Source organism: Hyperolius riggenbachi, chromosome 6 (genome assembly GCF_040937935.1).
Source record: "Hyperolius riggenbachi isolate aHypRig1 chromosome 6, aHypRig1.pri, whole genome shotgun sequence".
Classification (NCBI taxonomy): Eukaryota; Metazoa; Chordata; class Amphibia; order Anura; family Hyperoliidae; genus Hyperolius; species Hyperolius riggenbachi.
This window is the reverse complement of record NC_090651.1, coordinates 391451898-391466130: the sequence shown is the minus strand read 5'-3', so window position 1 is coordinate 391466130 and position 14233 is coordinate 391451898.

Below are 14233 nucleotides of genomic sequence, written 5' to 3'. Positions count from 1 at the left end.
GAAGTGAAATCCTACTATTCCCCCTGTGAACCCACAACCCAATGACGATCTCCACGTACCAGCTCCTCTATCAAGGCATTCAGTTCTTCCAAACACATCCAAATGATACCGCCTCTGCTGGGCTTTCATCACACGATTTATTCACCCCACATCCTCCATTTCCTCCAAGGATTTCTTTCTTCTGTAAACTTGTTCCCATTATTCTCAGTAACACAGCCAGCAAATGTGGTGATGTCAGCACATATGGCAGCTTTGCTGTTAACCAATAAAGGCAGCACCACGGACTTGCAAGCAAAGAACAAAACTGTTTTGACTCTATATGTGTAGATAGATGGATGGATGGATGGATAGATAGATGCTAGATAGATAGATAGATAGATAGATAGATAGATAGATGGATGGATGGATGGATGGATGGAAGACTCTTTGTAGTTAGCAGGAGGGAAGCGGCCAGCACATACCTGCTATTTACATCCAGACAGAATGTTGATTCCCAGGACAATCGGCCCAGCTAGTATCAGTCCTGCAGCTTACTGGATCGTTTCATTCAGTTTTGTTGCTTTTTGTAAGAAGTTTAGTGATATTAAACCATTTATTTGTTATCTAACTGTATGCAGCTCATGTTCTCACTGTTATCAGATGTAATGTATCTAGCAGAGCACATGATTCCCAGCATGCACTGATAATACAATCAGATAATAATGACATTTCCCATAGATTTGTTGGGGTGGGGGGTCCGCTGCCCGTGTCAAGCTCTAGCAAGCACCGGTGGATGGGAGCAGCTGATGGGTGGTGAATTCTCTGCCTTCAGCAGCTCCTGGAGAAGAGGCTGGATCACCATGACTGTCGAGCTCTGGCAAGCACCGGTGGATGGGAGCAGCTGACGGGTGGTGAATTCTATGCCTTCAGCAGCTCCTGGAGAAGAGGCTGGATCACCATGACTGTCGAGCTCTGGCAAGCACCGGTGGATGGGAGCAGCTGATGGGTGGTGAATTCTCTGCCTTCAGCAGCTCCTGGAGAAGAGGCTCGATCACCATGACTGTCGAGCTCTGGCAAGCACCGGTGGATGGGAGCAGCTGATGGGTGGTGAATTCTCTGCCTTCAGCAGCTCCTGGAGAAGAGGCTCGATCACCATGACTGTCGAGCTCTGGCAAGCACCGGTGCATGGGAGCAGCTGATGGGTGGTGAATTCTCTGCCTTCAGCAGCTCCTGGAGAAGAGGCTGGATCACCATGACTGGGAGACCAGCCTTGTCCTGGATTACAGCAAGAGAAAGGGATAAACACTTTTATTTCTGTGTTGTTTTTTATCAGGATTGTTCCCAGGGGACGTATTCCCATTTCCAGCCCTTTATCATTCGCTATATCTAGAGATGATCGTAATCAGCAAAATTACATTTTCGCTAAATTTCGTGAACATTTTCGCAATTACGCCTAGACATAATTACGATTTGCAAACTAAACTGATTTCTTAGTCATTCGTAATTTCTCATAAAAATTTGCATCATTTTTGCAAAATTTCACAAAATGTTGTGCCGACTTTGGAGGTTAATAGCAAAGCAAATACACGCTATTGACACAAAAATCGCTACCGATGTTAAAGGGATTAGTGGGTACAAGGGAAAAAAGAATTTTCCAAAAAGACCATATAGTTTTTGAGAAAATCGATTTAAAAAATCAAAAGAAAAAATGTTTTTTTTTTACTTGGAAAAATTACAGTTTAAAAACCATTTTTCTTTGCATTTTTAAAATTGATTTTCCCAAAAACTACAATGTCTTTTTGAAACATTATTTTTTTGATTTGTACCCAATATTCTTCTTAACATATGTACCAATTTTGGTAGCAATAGCATGTACGGGGGCTTTGGTATTAACTGCGCAAAATTAAACAAAACTTGCAAAATTATGAAATACTACTATTACATACGAAAATGCAAATTTCTATATGAAATTTCGGCCCATTACTGAGTTCAATGACAGTTAAGTGACCAAAAATACACTGATTCTGCACTGAGGCCTTATATAGGGGATAGTAGATGCCAAACGTGGCTCTGAACACTCAAGTGTTTTTGTTTTTTTTAAACTGAGTGTCACTTTACTCAGGTCAGGTGACAGACAGCTTTATGCTATGTGCAACAATCAACTCAAAATATAGGCCCTGCTAGTTAGGCCTTATGCAGTAGAGGACACTAGATGCCAGTAGTGGTGGTGAAGGATTATTGGGTTATGGTCAGTGCACTACTAGGACCAGCAGTCCTGTCTCCAACAGCTAAAGTGTTCACTGGACACACAGAACTGCCATATAATAATAGCAAGACAAAGAAAAACAGCCATTACAAGTGCGATTGATTTATCAAGTCGGTGGACTACTAGGACCAGCAAACCTGTCTCCAAAAGCCAGCGTGTGCAAAAAAAAAGAGAAAAAGCTCTTACAAGTGTGATTGGGTGAACTACTGTAACACTGAGCACTGACTGTACCTGTCTGCAACAGCTAAAGTGCACTGTGTGAACACACTGAGCAGGAAAATTACAAGATCAGAGCACCGCCCTTAGAAGGGTTCTTGGGTTATGTAGATGGTGAATTGGTATTGTAGCAGCAAGAAACTGCACTGGGAACACAGAACACAGGTATTAGAGGCAAGATTTCAGCAAGGCTTGGTGTACAGAGGCACCAGAGTACAATAAAAACGTTTAAAAACCGTCTAAAAAAGGGGGATGTTCAGGTGGACTTACCTCCCTCAAAAATATAAAACTCAATTGAGTCACAAAATATCAATACAAACATTTTATCTAACTCCACTTAGTGCAACGCGTTTCACAGGTGTGGTCCCGCTTCATCAGGCAAACAGGAGTATAACTCAGTGGGTCTAAATGCAGAAGTGAGAGCCTCTGTCGCATCTAGACCCATTGAGTTATACTCCTGTTTGCCTGATGAAGCGGGACCACACCTGTGAAACGCGTTGCACTAAGTGGAGTTACATAAAACATTTGTATTGATATATTGTGACTCAATTGAGTTCTTTATTTCTGAGGGAGGTAAGTCCACCTGAACATCCCCCTCTTTTAGACGGTTTTAAAACGTTTTTATTCTACTCTGGCGCCTCTGTACACCAAGCCTTGCTGAAATCTTGAGTCCACCCTCGGTGGAGGGGTGCTACCCCGTTTCCTATCTACAGAGAGCGACATCTTAAAAATCTGAGTGGGGTCAGGTTCTAATACTCCCCACCTGCACTTGAAGCAGTTGCCTATGTTTGTGAGTGTTTCTAAGATGTTTTGCTTTAAACCACAACTAACTCAACAATACTACACCATATCGGGCTCTCGATTTCTCTTTGTTCTTTCAAGCATTAGAGGCAAGAGGATCAGCAGGACAGCCAGGCAACTAATATTTCTAAAAGGGATACAAATATAGCAGCGTCCATATCCCTCTTGCTTCAGTTGTTCTTTAATTAACCATGAAATGTCCCCACACTAGTATCCTCGGAAATGGTCCCACGTCAATCTCCTCTAATGTTGTGATCTTGATTGAAGATCTCCACGCACTCGCCACAACACACTACCGCCCCCCTCGCAGCTCTAGCTATAATAAGCCAAAGCATCTTTAAAGCGGAATATAACCCTGCATTTCAACTTTGCTCTAAAACATTATTTACAGTATATTATATGCAACCAGCATTTTTTTTTACTAGACCGTCATTGGAAGGGTTAAACATAGAGGTTTAAAGTTCCGTGGGGAGATATGCAGACGTTCAGATAGATACATTTAACTAAATAGAATGTAACAAGTGAGAAATGTTACACACTCTTTGGCTGTCCTCCAGCTCCTTCTCAGTCAGAGAGAGTGAGTCACATTCCACACTTAGATACATTTATGTAAACAAAATGTATCTCTTTCAGCTTCGGATGCGTCTGCAGTTCTCTCCAGGAACTTTAAAGCTCTGTGTAACCCTTCCAATGCTGGTCTAGTAAAAAAAAAAAAATGCTGGTTGCATATAATATACTGTAAATAATGTTTTAGAGCAAAGTTGAAATGCAGGGTTATATTCCGCTTTAAATGTGTCTCCAAGGATCCCTATTGGTTAGTTAATAAACCTCCCTCCTGCACGGCTCCCGCTCTTCTCCCCGCCCACCACATTTATAGCACCCACCCACAGGGTGTAACTGGAAGTCCACAGGCCCCCCTGCAAGAATTTGAGCAGGCCCCCCCCCCCCCCACACACCCTGGGGCCCGCTCATAGTCGTTTTAGGGGGGCTGTAGGGATCGCAGCATGAGGGGAGAGCTTGGTAGCACGTCGGTTGGGAAGGGGGACAGTCCCCCCTCCCTCACCTCGAGCTCTCCCCTCTGCGCTTCCCTCCTGCCTCTATGTAAGCGTCAGCTGCAGCTATAATTGCCTCCATCCACCACGGAGGTCGCCGATCTGCAAGGGCTTCACATTACTTTCACATTACTTCCTGTTTTAACAGGAAGTAATGTGAAGCCCTTGCAGAACGGCAACCTCCGTGGTGGATGGAGGTAATTATAGCTGCCGCCGCTGCTGCTGCTGCTGACGCTTACATAGAGGCAGGAGGGGAACACAGAGGGGAGAGCCCAAGACCCCTCCCCACTGACGTGCTACCAAGCTCTCCCCTCATGCTGCAACCCCTACAGCCCCCCTAAAACACCCATAAGCGGGCCCCAGGGGGGCCCTGGGCCCCCCACAGGGGAAGGGGCTGCTTCCCCTATTGTCACGCCAGTGCTCACCCATGCTGTCACACGGGAGCACCCATAGCACCCTGATATCGTGGTCCTAGGGGTGATCCGGGGTGATGGCTTTTTTAGGGTACATTTAAAAAAAACATCCTAGTTAACCTCTTACTGCAAACATAGTGCATTAACCACTTAAGGACTGCAGTCATAAAACCACTTAAAGAGACACTGAAGCGAAAAAAAAATGATGATATTATGATTTGAATGTGTAGCACAGCTAAGAAATAAAACATTAAGATCAGATACATCAGTCTAATTGTTTCCAGTACAGGAAGAGTTGAGAAACTCCAGTCGTTATCTCTATGCAAACAAGCCATTAAGCTCTCCGACTAAGTTAGTCGTGGAGAGGGCTGTTATCTGACTTTTATTATCTCAACTGTTCCTGGACTATTTACTTTTTTTTCTGCTAGAGGAGAGGTCATTACTTCACAGACTGCTCTGAAAGAATCATTTTGAATGCTGAGTGTTATGTAATCTGCACATATTATAGAATGATGCAATGTTAGAAAAAACACTATATACCTGAAAATAAAAGTATGAGAATATTTTCTTTGCTGCTAATCTTCTAGTAATTATTCATAGTACACAACCAATTCACTATATCAATTTTTTTTTTCGCTTCAGTGTCTCTTTAAGGACCAGACACTTTTTTTCCATTCAGACCACTGCAGCTTTAACGGTTTATTGCTCGGTCATACAACCTACCATCTAAATGAATTTTCCCTCTTTTGCTTGTCCCTAATACAGCTTTCTTTTGGTGCTATTTGATTGCTGCTGTGATTTTTAGTTTTTATTATATTCATCAAAAATACACAAATTTTGTCAAAAAAATGATTTTTTTTACTTTCTGTGCTGACATTTTTCAAATAAAGTAAAATTTCTATATACATTTTTTGTCCAAATTTATTGTGCTACATGTCTTTGATAAAAAAAAAAAATCCAATAAGTGTATATTTATTGGTTTGGGTAAAAGTTATAGCGCTTACAAACTATGGTGCAAAAAGGGAATTTTCCCATTTTGAAGCATCTCTGACTTTTCTGAGCACCTGTCAGGTTTCATGAGGTGCTAGAATTCCAGGATAGTATAAATACCCCCCAAATTACCCCATTTGGAAAGAAGACATCCCAAAGTATTTACTAAGAGGCATGGTGAGCTCATAGAAGATTTTATTTTTTGTCACAAGTTAGCGGAAAATGACACTTTGTGACAAAAAAAATAAAAATAAAATAAAGTTTCCATTTCTGCTAACTTGTGACAAAAAAAAAAAGAAATCTGCCACGGACTCACCATGCCCCTCTCTGAATACTTTGGGATGTCTACTTTCCAAAATGGGTTCATTTGTGGGGTGTGTTTACTGTCCTGGCATTTTGGGGGGTGCTAAATTGTAAGCACCCCTGTAAAGTTTAAAGGTGCTCATAGGACTTTGGGCCCCTTAGCGCCCCTAGGCTGCAAAAACATGTCACACATGTGGTATTGCCATACTCAGGAGAAATAGTATAATGTGTTTTGGGGTGTATTTTTACACATACCCATGCTGGGTGGGAGAAATATCTCTGTAAATGAGATTTTTTTGATTTTTTTTACACACAATTGTCCATTTACAGAGATATTTCTCCCACCCAGCATAGGTATGTGTAAAAATACACCCCAAAACACATTATACTACTTCTCCCGAGTACAGCGATACCACATGTGTGGCACTTTTTTGCACCCTAACTGCGCTAAGGGGCCCAAAGTCCAATGAGTACCTTTAGGATTTCACAGGTCATTTTGAGACATTTGGTTTCAAGACTACTCCTCACGGTTTAGGGCCCCTAAAATGCCAGGGCAGTATAGGAACCCCACAAATGACCTCATTTTAGAAAGAAGACACCCCAAGGTATTCCGTTAGGAGTATGGGGAGTTCATAGGAGATTTTATTTTTTGTCACAAGTTAGCGGAAAATGACACTTTGTGAAAAAAAACCAATAAAAATCAATTTCCGCTAACTTGTGACAAAAAATAAAATCTTCTCTGAACTCACCATACTCCTAACGAAATATCTTGGGGTGTCCTCTTTCTATAATGGGGTAACTTGTGGGGTTCCTATACTGCCCTGGAATTTTAGGAGCCCTAAACCGTGAGTAGTCTGGAAAGCAAATGTCGCAAAATGACCTGTGAAATCCTAAAGATACTCATTGGACTTTGGGCCCCTTAGCACAGTTAGGGTGCAAAAAAAAGTGCCACACATATGGTATCGCTGTACTCAGGAGAAGTAGTATAATGTGTTTTGGGGTGTATTTTTACATATACCCATGCTGGGTGGGAGAAATATCTCTGTAAATGACAATTTTTTGATTTTTTTTACACACAATTGTCCATTTACAGAGATATTTCTCCCACCCAGCATGGGTATGTGTAAAAATAAAGCACAAAACACATTATACTACTTCTCCCGAGTACAGCGATACCACATGTGTGACACTTTTTTGCACCCTAACTGCGCTAAGGGGCCCAAAGTCCAATGAGTACCTTTATGATTTCACAGGTCATTTTGAAAAATTTGGTTTCAAGACTACTCTTCACGGTTTAGGGCCCCTAAACTGCCAAGACACCCCAAGGTATTCCGTTAGGTGTATGGGGAGTTCATAGGAGATTTTATTTTTTGTCACAATTTAGCGGAAAATGACACTTTGTGAAAAAAAAAAATCAATTTCCCCTGTGACAAAAAAAATAAAATCTTCTATGAACTCATCATACACCTAACGGAATACCTTGGGGAGTCTTCTTTCTAAAATGGGGTCACTTGTGGGGTTCCTATATGGTCCTGGCATTTTAGGGGCCCAAGACCGTGAGGAGTAGTCTAGAAACCAAATGCCTCAAAATTACTGTTCAGGGGTATAAGCATCTGCAAATTTTGATGACAGGTGGTCTATGAGGGGCCGAATTTCTTGGAACCAGTAATAAGCAGGGTGGCCTCTTAGATGACAGGTTGTATTGGCACTGAAGTGCAGGAAGCGCAAGATGTTCTCAAATCGTGACCTGGACATGGCAGCAGAGAACATGGGCATGTGATGTATTGGGTGCATAGACCAATAAGACCGCAATACATTCTTTTTGACTAGACCCATGTTAAGGAGATGGCCCCAAAAAATGTTACGTTTGGAATCTTGGAGTGGCTTCCACCGTAAAGGCTGGGCATAGTAGCTTCTTGGATTGGTGGTTGCGTATTGTGTGGCATAACGGTTGGTCTCGTCACAATTAAGTTGTACCAGCAGTGATCAGAAAAAAAAAATCTGTCACTGCGGTGAGGCAGGTGAGGGTTTGGCCGGGTGATCAGAAGCCCGCAGGGGTGCAGATTATGGCCTGATCTGATGGATAGGAGTGCTAGGGGGTGACAGGTGGTGACAGGAGGTGATTGATGGGTGTCTCAGGTGGTGATTAGAGGGGAGAATAGATGCAATCAATGCACTGGGAAGATGATCAGAAGGGGGTCTGAGGGGGATCTGAGGGTTTGGCTGAGTGATAAGGAGCCCACACGGGGCAAATTAGGGCCTGATTTGATGGGTAGGTGTACTAGGGGGTGACAGGAGGTGATTGATGGGTGTCTCAGGGTGTGAATAGAGGAGGGAATAGATGCAAGCAATGCACTGGGGAGGTGATCAGGGGTATCTGAGGGCAATCTGAGGGTGTGGGCCAGTCATTGGGTGCCCGCAAGGGGCAGATGAGGGTCTGATCTGATGGGTATGATGGGTAGCAGTGACAGGTGGTGACAGGGGGTGATTAATGGGTGATTGATGGGTGATTAGAGGGGAGAACAGATGTAAATAATGCACTGGGGATGTGATCAGAGGGGTCTGGGGGGCTATCTCAGGGTGTGGGCGGGTGATTGGGTGCCCGCAAGGGGCAGGTTAGGGTCTGATCTGATGGGTAGAAGTGACAGATGGTGACAGGGGGTGATGAGCTGATTGATAGGTGATCAGTAGGTGATTACAAAGGAGAATATATGCAAGCAATGCACTGGTGAGTTGATCAGAGCGGGTCTGGGGGGCTATCAGAGGGTGTGGGCGGGTGTTTGGTTGTCCACAAGGGGCAAATTAGGGTCTGATCTGATGGGTAGCAGTGACAGGTGGTGACAGGGTGATTGATAGGTGATCAGTAGGTGATTACAAGCGAGAATATATGCAAGCAATGCACTGGCGAGTTGATCAGAGCGGGTCTGGGGTTCTATCTGAGGGTGTGGGCGGGTGATTGGGTGCCCGCAAGGGGCAGATTAGGGTCTAATCTGATGGGTAGCAGTGACAGGTGGTGACAAGGTGATTGATGGGTGATTGATGGGTGATTAGTGGGTGTTTAGAGGAGAGAACAGATGTAAACAATGCACTTGGGAGGTGATCTGACGCCGGGTCTGCGGGCGATCTGAGGGTGTGGGTGGGTGATCAGATGCCCGCAAGGGGCAGGTTAGGGTCTGATCTGATGGGTAGTAGTGACAGGTGGTGACAGGGCGTGATTGATGGGTGATTGATGGGTGATTGACAGGTGATTGACAGGTGATTATAGGGGAGGATAGATGTATACAGTACAGAGGGGGGGGGGAGGATCTGAGTGTGTTGGGGGGGGGTGATCAGGAGTCCCCAGGGGGCAGTTAAGGGCTTAAGCTAAAAAATAGCGTTGACAGATAATGACAGGGAGTGATTGATGGGTGATTAGGGGGGTGATTGGGTGCAAACAGGGGTCTGAGGGGGTGGGCAGGGGGGGTCTGAGGGGGTGGGCAGGGGGGAGTCTGAGGGGTGCTGTGGGCGATCAGAGGGAGGGGGGGGCAGATCAGTGTGTTTGGGTGCAGACTAGGGTGGCTGCAGCCTGCCCTGGTGGTCCCTCGATCACTGGGACCACCAGGGCAGGAGGCAGCCTGTATAATATGGTTTGTATACATTACAAAGCGTATTATATGCTTGTAACGCGGCGATCGAGGGGTTAACAACCAGCCTGCGCTTCCGAACAGCCGGCGGGTTGACATCATGGGCCTATTGCCAGCGGACGCGCGCGCATCACTGCGTGCGATCCCCGGCCAGGAAGAGTCCCAGAACCCGACGCCCATTGCCGTTACATGGTCCTGGGCATGCCACTTTGCCGCGACCCATAGGTAGTGGGCGGTCGGCAAGTGGTTAAAATGGCCTGTTTGTCCCTCTTAGCGGCAAGCAGGATGTTTATGAGCATTACTTACCGCTCCCGCGGCTGAGACAGACACATCGGTGATTGGTGAATGGGAATATGGGCTCCCTAAAAGTGTCACGTGGCACTTGCCACTGATACCACCTGTATTTAACCCAAAACACAATTGCTGCATAATTTTTTGGAGGTGTCTTGGCTGAAAACTGCGATGTCCAAGTTGTGCGGTTGGACTTTTGACACAATGTGGGCTGCACGACCGCTGTCTGGAACCTAGGCCTAATGTTAATTGACAGACATTTTTTTTTTTTGGGGGGGGGGGATTTTAAGTCCCCACTTCATCAATTAGTGTTTCCCTTTAAAAAAATGATGCCACATGCCTCATTTACCCTAAGAAACGTTTTTAAAGCAATTTAAAGGCCACTTCCGGGTTTTCTATCCAGATATCCGAATTTGCCCGGATATCCCGGATACTGAGGTCAGATATCCGTTTCGGATTCAAATAGGAAAATTTAGAAATCGGATATCCGACCCGGATCGGATATCTGGGTATCCGGATCTGAAATCGGATCCGGATTTTGAAAAGGGGTATCCGAGCAGCACTGTCTCATACAATATAATTCAACACAGCAACACATTTATTAGATACAAAAATACATGAAATTACATTTGAGGATACCGATTGCAATGCAAAGGAATTGCTGCACACTCCACTATCATTTATTTATTGTATTTATAAAGCGCCAACGTATTACACAGCGCTGGACATTAGTTTAGGTTACAGACAATATTTAGGGTGACATACAGCAAAATGACAATACAGGAATACATGCAGACCAGATCAGGCAGCACAGTATAAGCACAAGGTAATGCTTACTCACTGGATGGCAGCATAGAGATTAGGCCAGTGGAGTTTACTCAGATCCATAGGATGGGTGTACGGTAATGGAGGTGTGTAAACAGGTAGGAGACACAAGGAGGAGGACCCTGCCCAAAGGCTTACTGTAATGATTGGGTGCTGCAACTCAGACGTCTGATCATTGGTGATGTGCAGAATCACCAATAATACAGACGCTATACCTGATTATGTGGTGATCTGCAGTATCACCAATAATACTAGTATAGCTAGCTGAGAGTAAGGTGTGATGTTTGGTGCAACAGTAGAATAAATGGATAGATGTCACCATAGGAGCTGGTGAGTACTATCTGCAACAACAGTGCTAGACCTCACTAGAGGAGCTGGTGGGTATTAGCTGCGAGAACAGTGCTAGACCTCACTAGAGGAGCTGGTGGGTACTAGCTGCGAGAACAGTGCTAGACCTCACTAGAGGAGCTGGTGGGTACTAGCTGCGAGAACAGTGCTAGACCTCACCAGAGGAGCTGGTGGGTACTAGCTGCAACAGTATAGACTTCTCCAGAGGGGCTGGAGGGTATATCAACACAAATAACAATACCTTTACCAGAGGAGCTGGCAAAGTACTAATAATGAAAGAACTAAAGAAGTTTGGCTAAACCTTACCAGAGGAGCTGGTAAGGTACTGACAGTACATATGACTGAATAGTTAAACTAGACCTTTCCAGTGGAGCTGGGAAGGTAAGAACAGCACAAGTGACTGATTAGTTTAGCAAGACCTTGTCAGAGGAGCTGGCAAGGTACTAACAGTCACTGGAGCTTATACAAGTAAGTCTGAACCTCACCAGAGGGGCTGGTGGGTACTAATGGCCAGAGCACCTCACCAGTGGCTAGGGCCCACTGGTGAGTAGAGTAGTCAGACAGGCAAAGTACGATAACAGACAGGTATAGATAGTACAAAAACGGCAGGCAAGAGAGTAGTAATATCAGGCAGAGGTTCAGCAACTAAGTCAGAAAGGCAGAGGTACAGAATCGTTTAGCAATAGCAAGGTCAGAGAGTAGCCAGATTCATACACAGGTTATCAGAGTACAATGTAATATAAACTAACTATAGATAGATGTATATTGCAAACACTGCATATACATCTATCATCAACAGGAACCTCACTAGGTCTGAGCGCTAACACGAGTGTATTCGCAACAGCAGACGAGTTGCCAATGATCTGTGAAGGCTTAAGAAGCCGAGAAGAGCCCAGCGCCACGCCCCCTAGCAATCAGCCAATCCTAGCGGCGCGAGTCACTCCTGACGTCAGCCGACCGGCAGGTCAGCTGATGCGCCTTCTTCCAGCATAAAGGTCCTGTCTCCGTGCACGCCTGCGCGATACAGAGACCCCATGAGCCAGAGACAATGCCGTTCCCGGCGTGCTGGACGCTGACAGGACGGATAAGGCCTGTTTTCAAGGAACAAAGGCGGCTGTGGATCTATCCTGCGCATCCACAGCCGCCACAGTTTCAGACGTTACACTTACAATCTAGAGTGAGAGGTAGGGGCACGAAAGGTAGGGGACCAGAGTTCAGCTGCAGGTTTAGAGCACTAGTGACTAGGGATGGTTAGAAATGCCAATTTCTGATTCCACTGTAAATCCGCATTCCGCCATTGCCAATTACCGATTCCACTTTCCGCTACCAATTTCCGCATTCTAATGCGGAATTTCCGCCGGAAAGCGCGGAAATTCTGCCCGAATTTAACATCGATTTTCTCAAAAACTAAAAGGTCTTTTTGAAAACGTTTTTTGCATCTTGATCAGAAGATTCTGTTTAATAAACCCTGAAAATTTGGTGTTTCTAGGACTTACGGGGGCTTTGCTATTAACCGCTAAAGTCAGCTGATTTTTACTGTAATGTAAATGCAGAAAATAAGCAGATGCAGACTTTCTGCATTTTACATTACAGTAAAAATCCGCCGAATTTAGCGGTTAATAGCAAAGCCCCCGTAAGGCCTAAAAACACCAATTTTCAGGGTTTATTAAACTGAATCTTGTGAACAAGATGCAAAAAAAAGTTTTCAAAAAGACCTTATAGTTTTTGAGAAAATCGATTTTAAAGTCGGGTGGAATTTCCGCGATTTCCGGCGGAAATTTCCGCAGTTTCCGGCGGAAATCCGCTTACCGCACTTGCATTACCGATTTCCGCATTTCGATGTGGAAATGCAATTTCGGAAATTGCATTTCCGCAGAATCCGAATGAGCATCCCGACTACTAGTGACTAGTGAGGGGGGGAGGTAGGCCAGAGTGAAAAGGTGAGTTTTGAGGGCCTTCTTGAAGATGCTGAAGGAGGGGGGAAACCCTAATGGGGGGAGGTATCAAGTTCTATAGTACTGGAGCATAATGGGGGGAGGTATGGAGTTCTATGGTACTGGAGCATAATGGGGGGAGGTATGGAGTTCTATGGTACTGGAGCATAATGGGGGGAGGTATGGAGTTCTATGGTACTGGAGCATAATGGGGGGAGGTATGGAGTTCTATGGTACTGGAGCATAATGGGGGAGGTATGGAGTTCTATGGTACTGGAGCATAATGGGGGGAGGTATGGAGTTCTATGGTACTGGAGCATAATGGGGGGAGGTATGGAGTTCTATGGTACTGGAGCATAATGGGGGGAGGTATGGAGTTCTATGGTACTGGAGCATAATGGGGGAGGTATGGAGTTCTATGGTACTGGAGCATAATGGGGGGAGGTATGGAGTTCTATGGTACTGGAGCATAATGGGGGGAGGTATGGAGTTCTATGGTACTGGAGCATAATGGGGGGAGGTATGGAGTTCTATAGTACTGGAGCATAATGGGGGGAGGTATGGAGTTCTATGGTACTGGAGCATAATGGGGGGAGGTATGGAGTTCTATGGTACTGGAGCATAATGGGGGGAGGTATGGAGTTCTATAGTACTGGAGCATAATGGGGGAGGTATGGAGTTCTATAGTACTGGAGCATAATGGGGGGAGGTATGGAGTTCTATGGTACTGGAGCATAATAGGGGGAGGTATGGAGTTCTATGGTACTGGAGCATAATGGGGGGAGGTATGGAGTTCTATGGTACTGGAGCATAATGGGGGGAGGTATGGAGTTCTATGGTACTGGAGCATAATGGGGGGAGGTATGGAGTTCTATAGTACTGGAGCATAATGGGGGAGGTATGGAGTTCTATAGTACTGGAGCATAATGGGGGGAGGTATGGAGTTCTATGGTACTGGAGCATAATAGGGGGAGGTATGGAGTTCTATGGTACTGGAGCATAATGGGGGGAGGTATGGAGTTCTATGGTACTGGAGCAACTCTTGAGATTATTATTATCATTATGTATTATTTATATAGCCCTGACATCTTCCCCAGTGCTGTACAGAGTATATTGTCTTGTCACTGACTTCATGTATTGTCTGTAGCAAAACTGGGCAGAGTAAAATGAACCCGTGCAATAGTCTGACAGT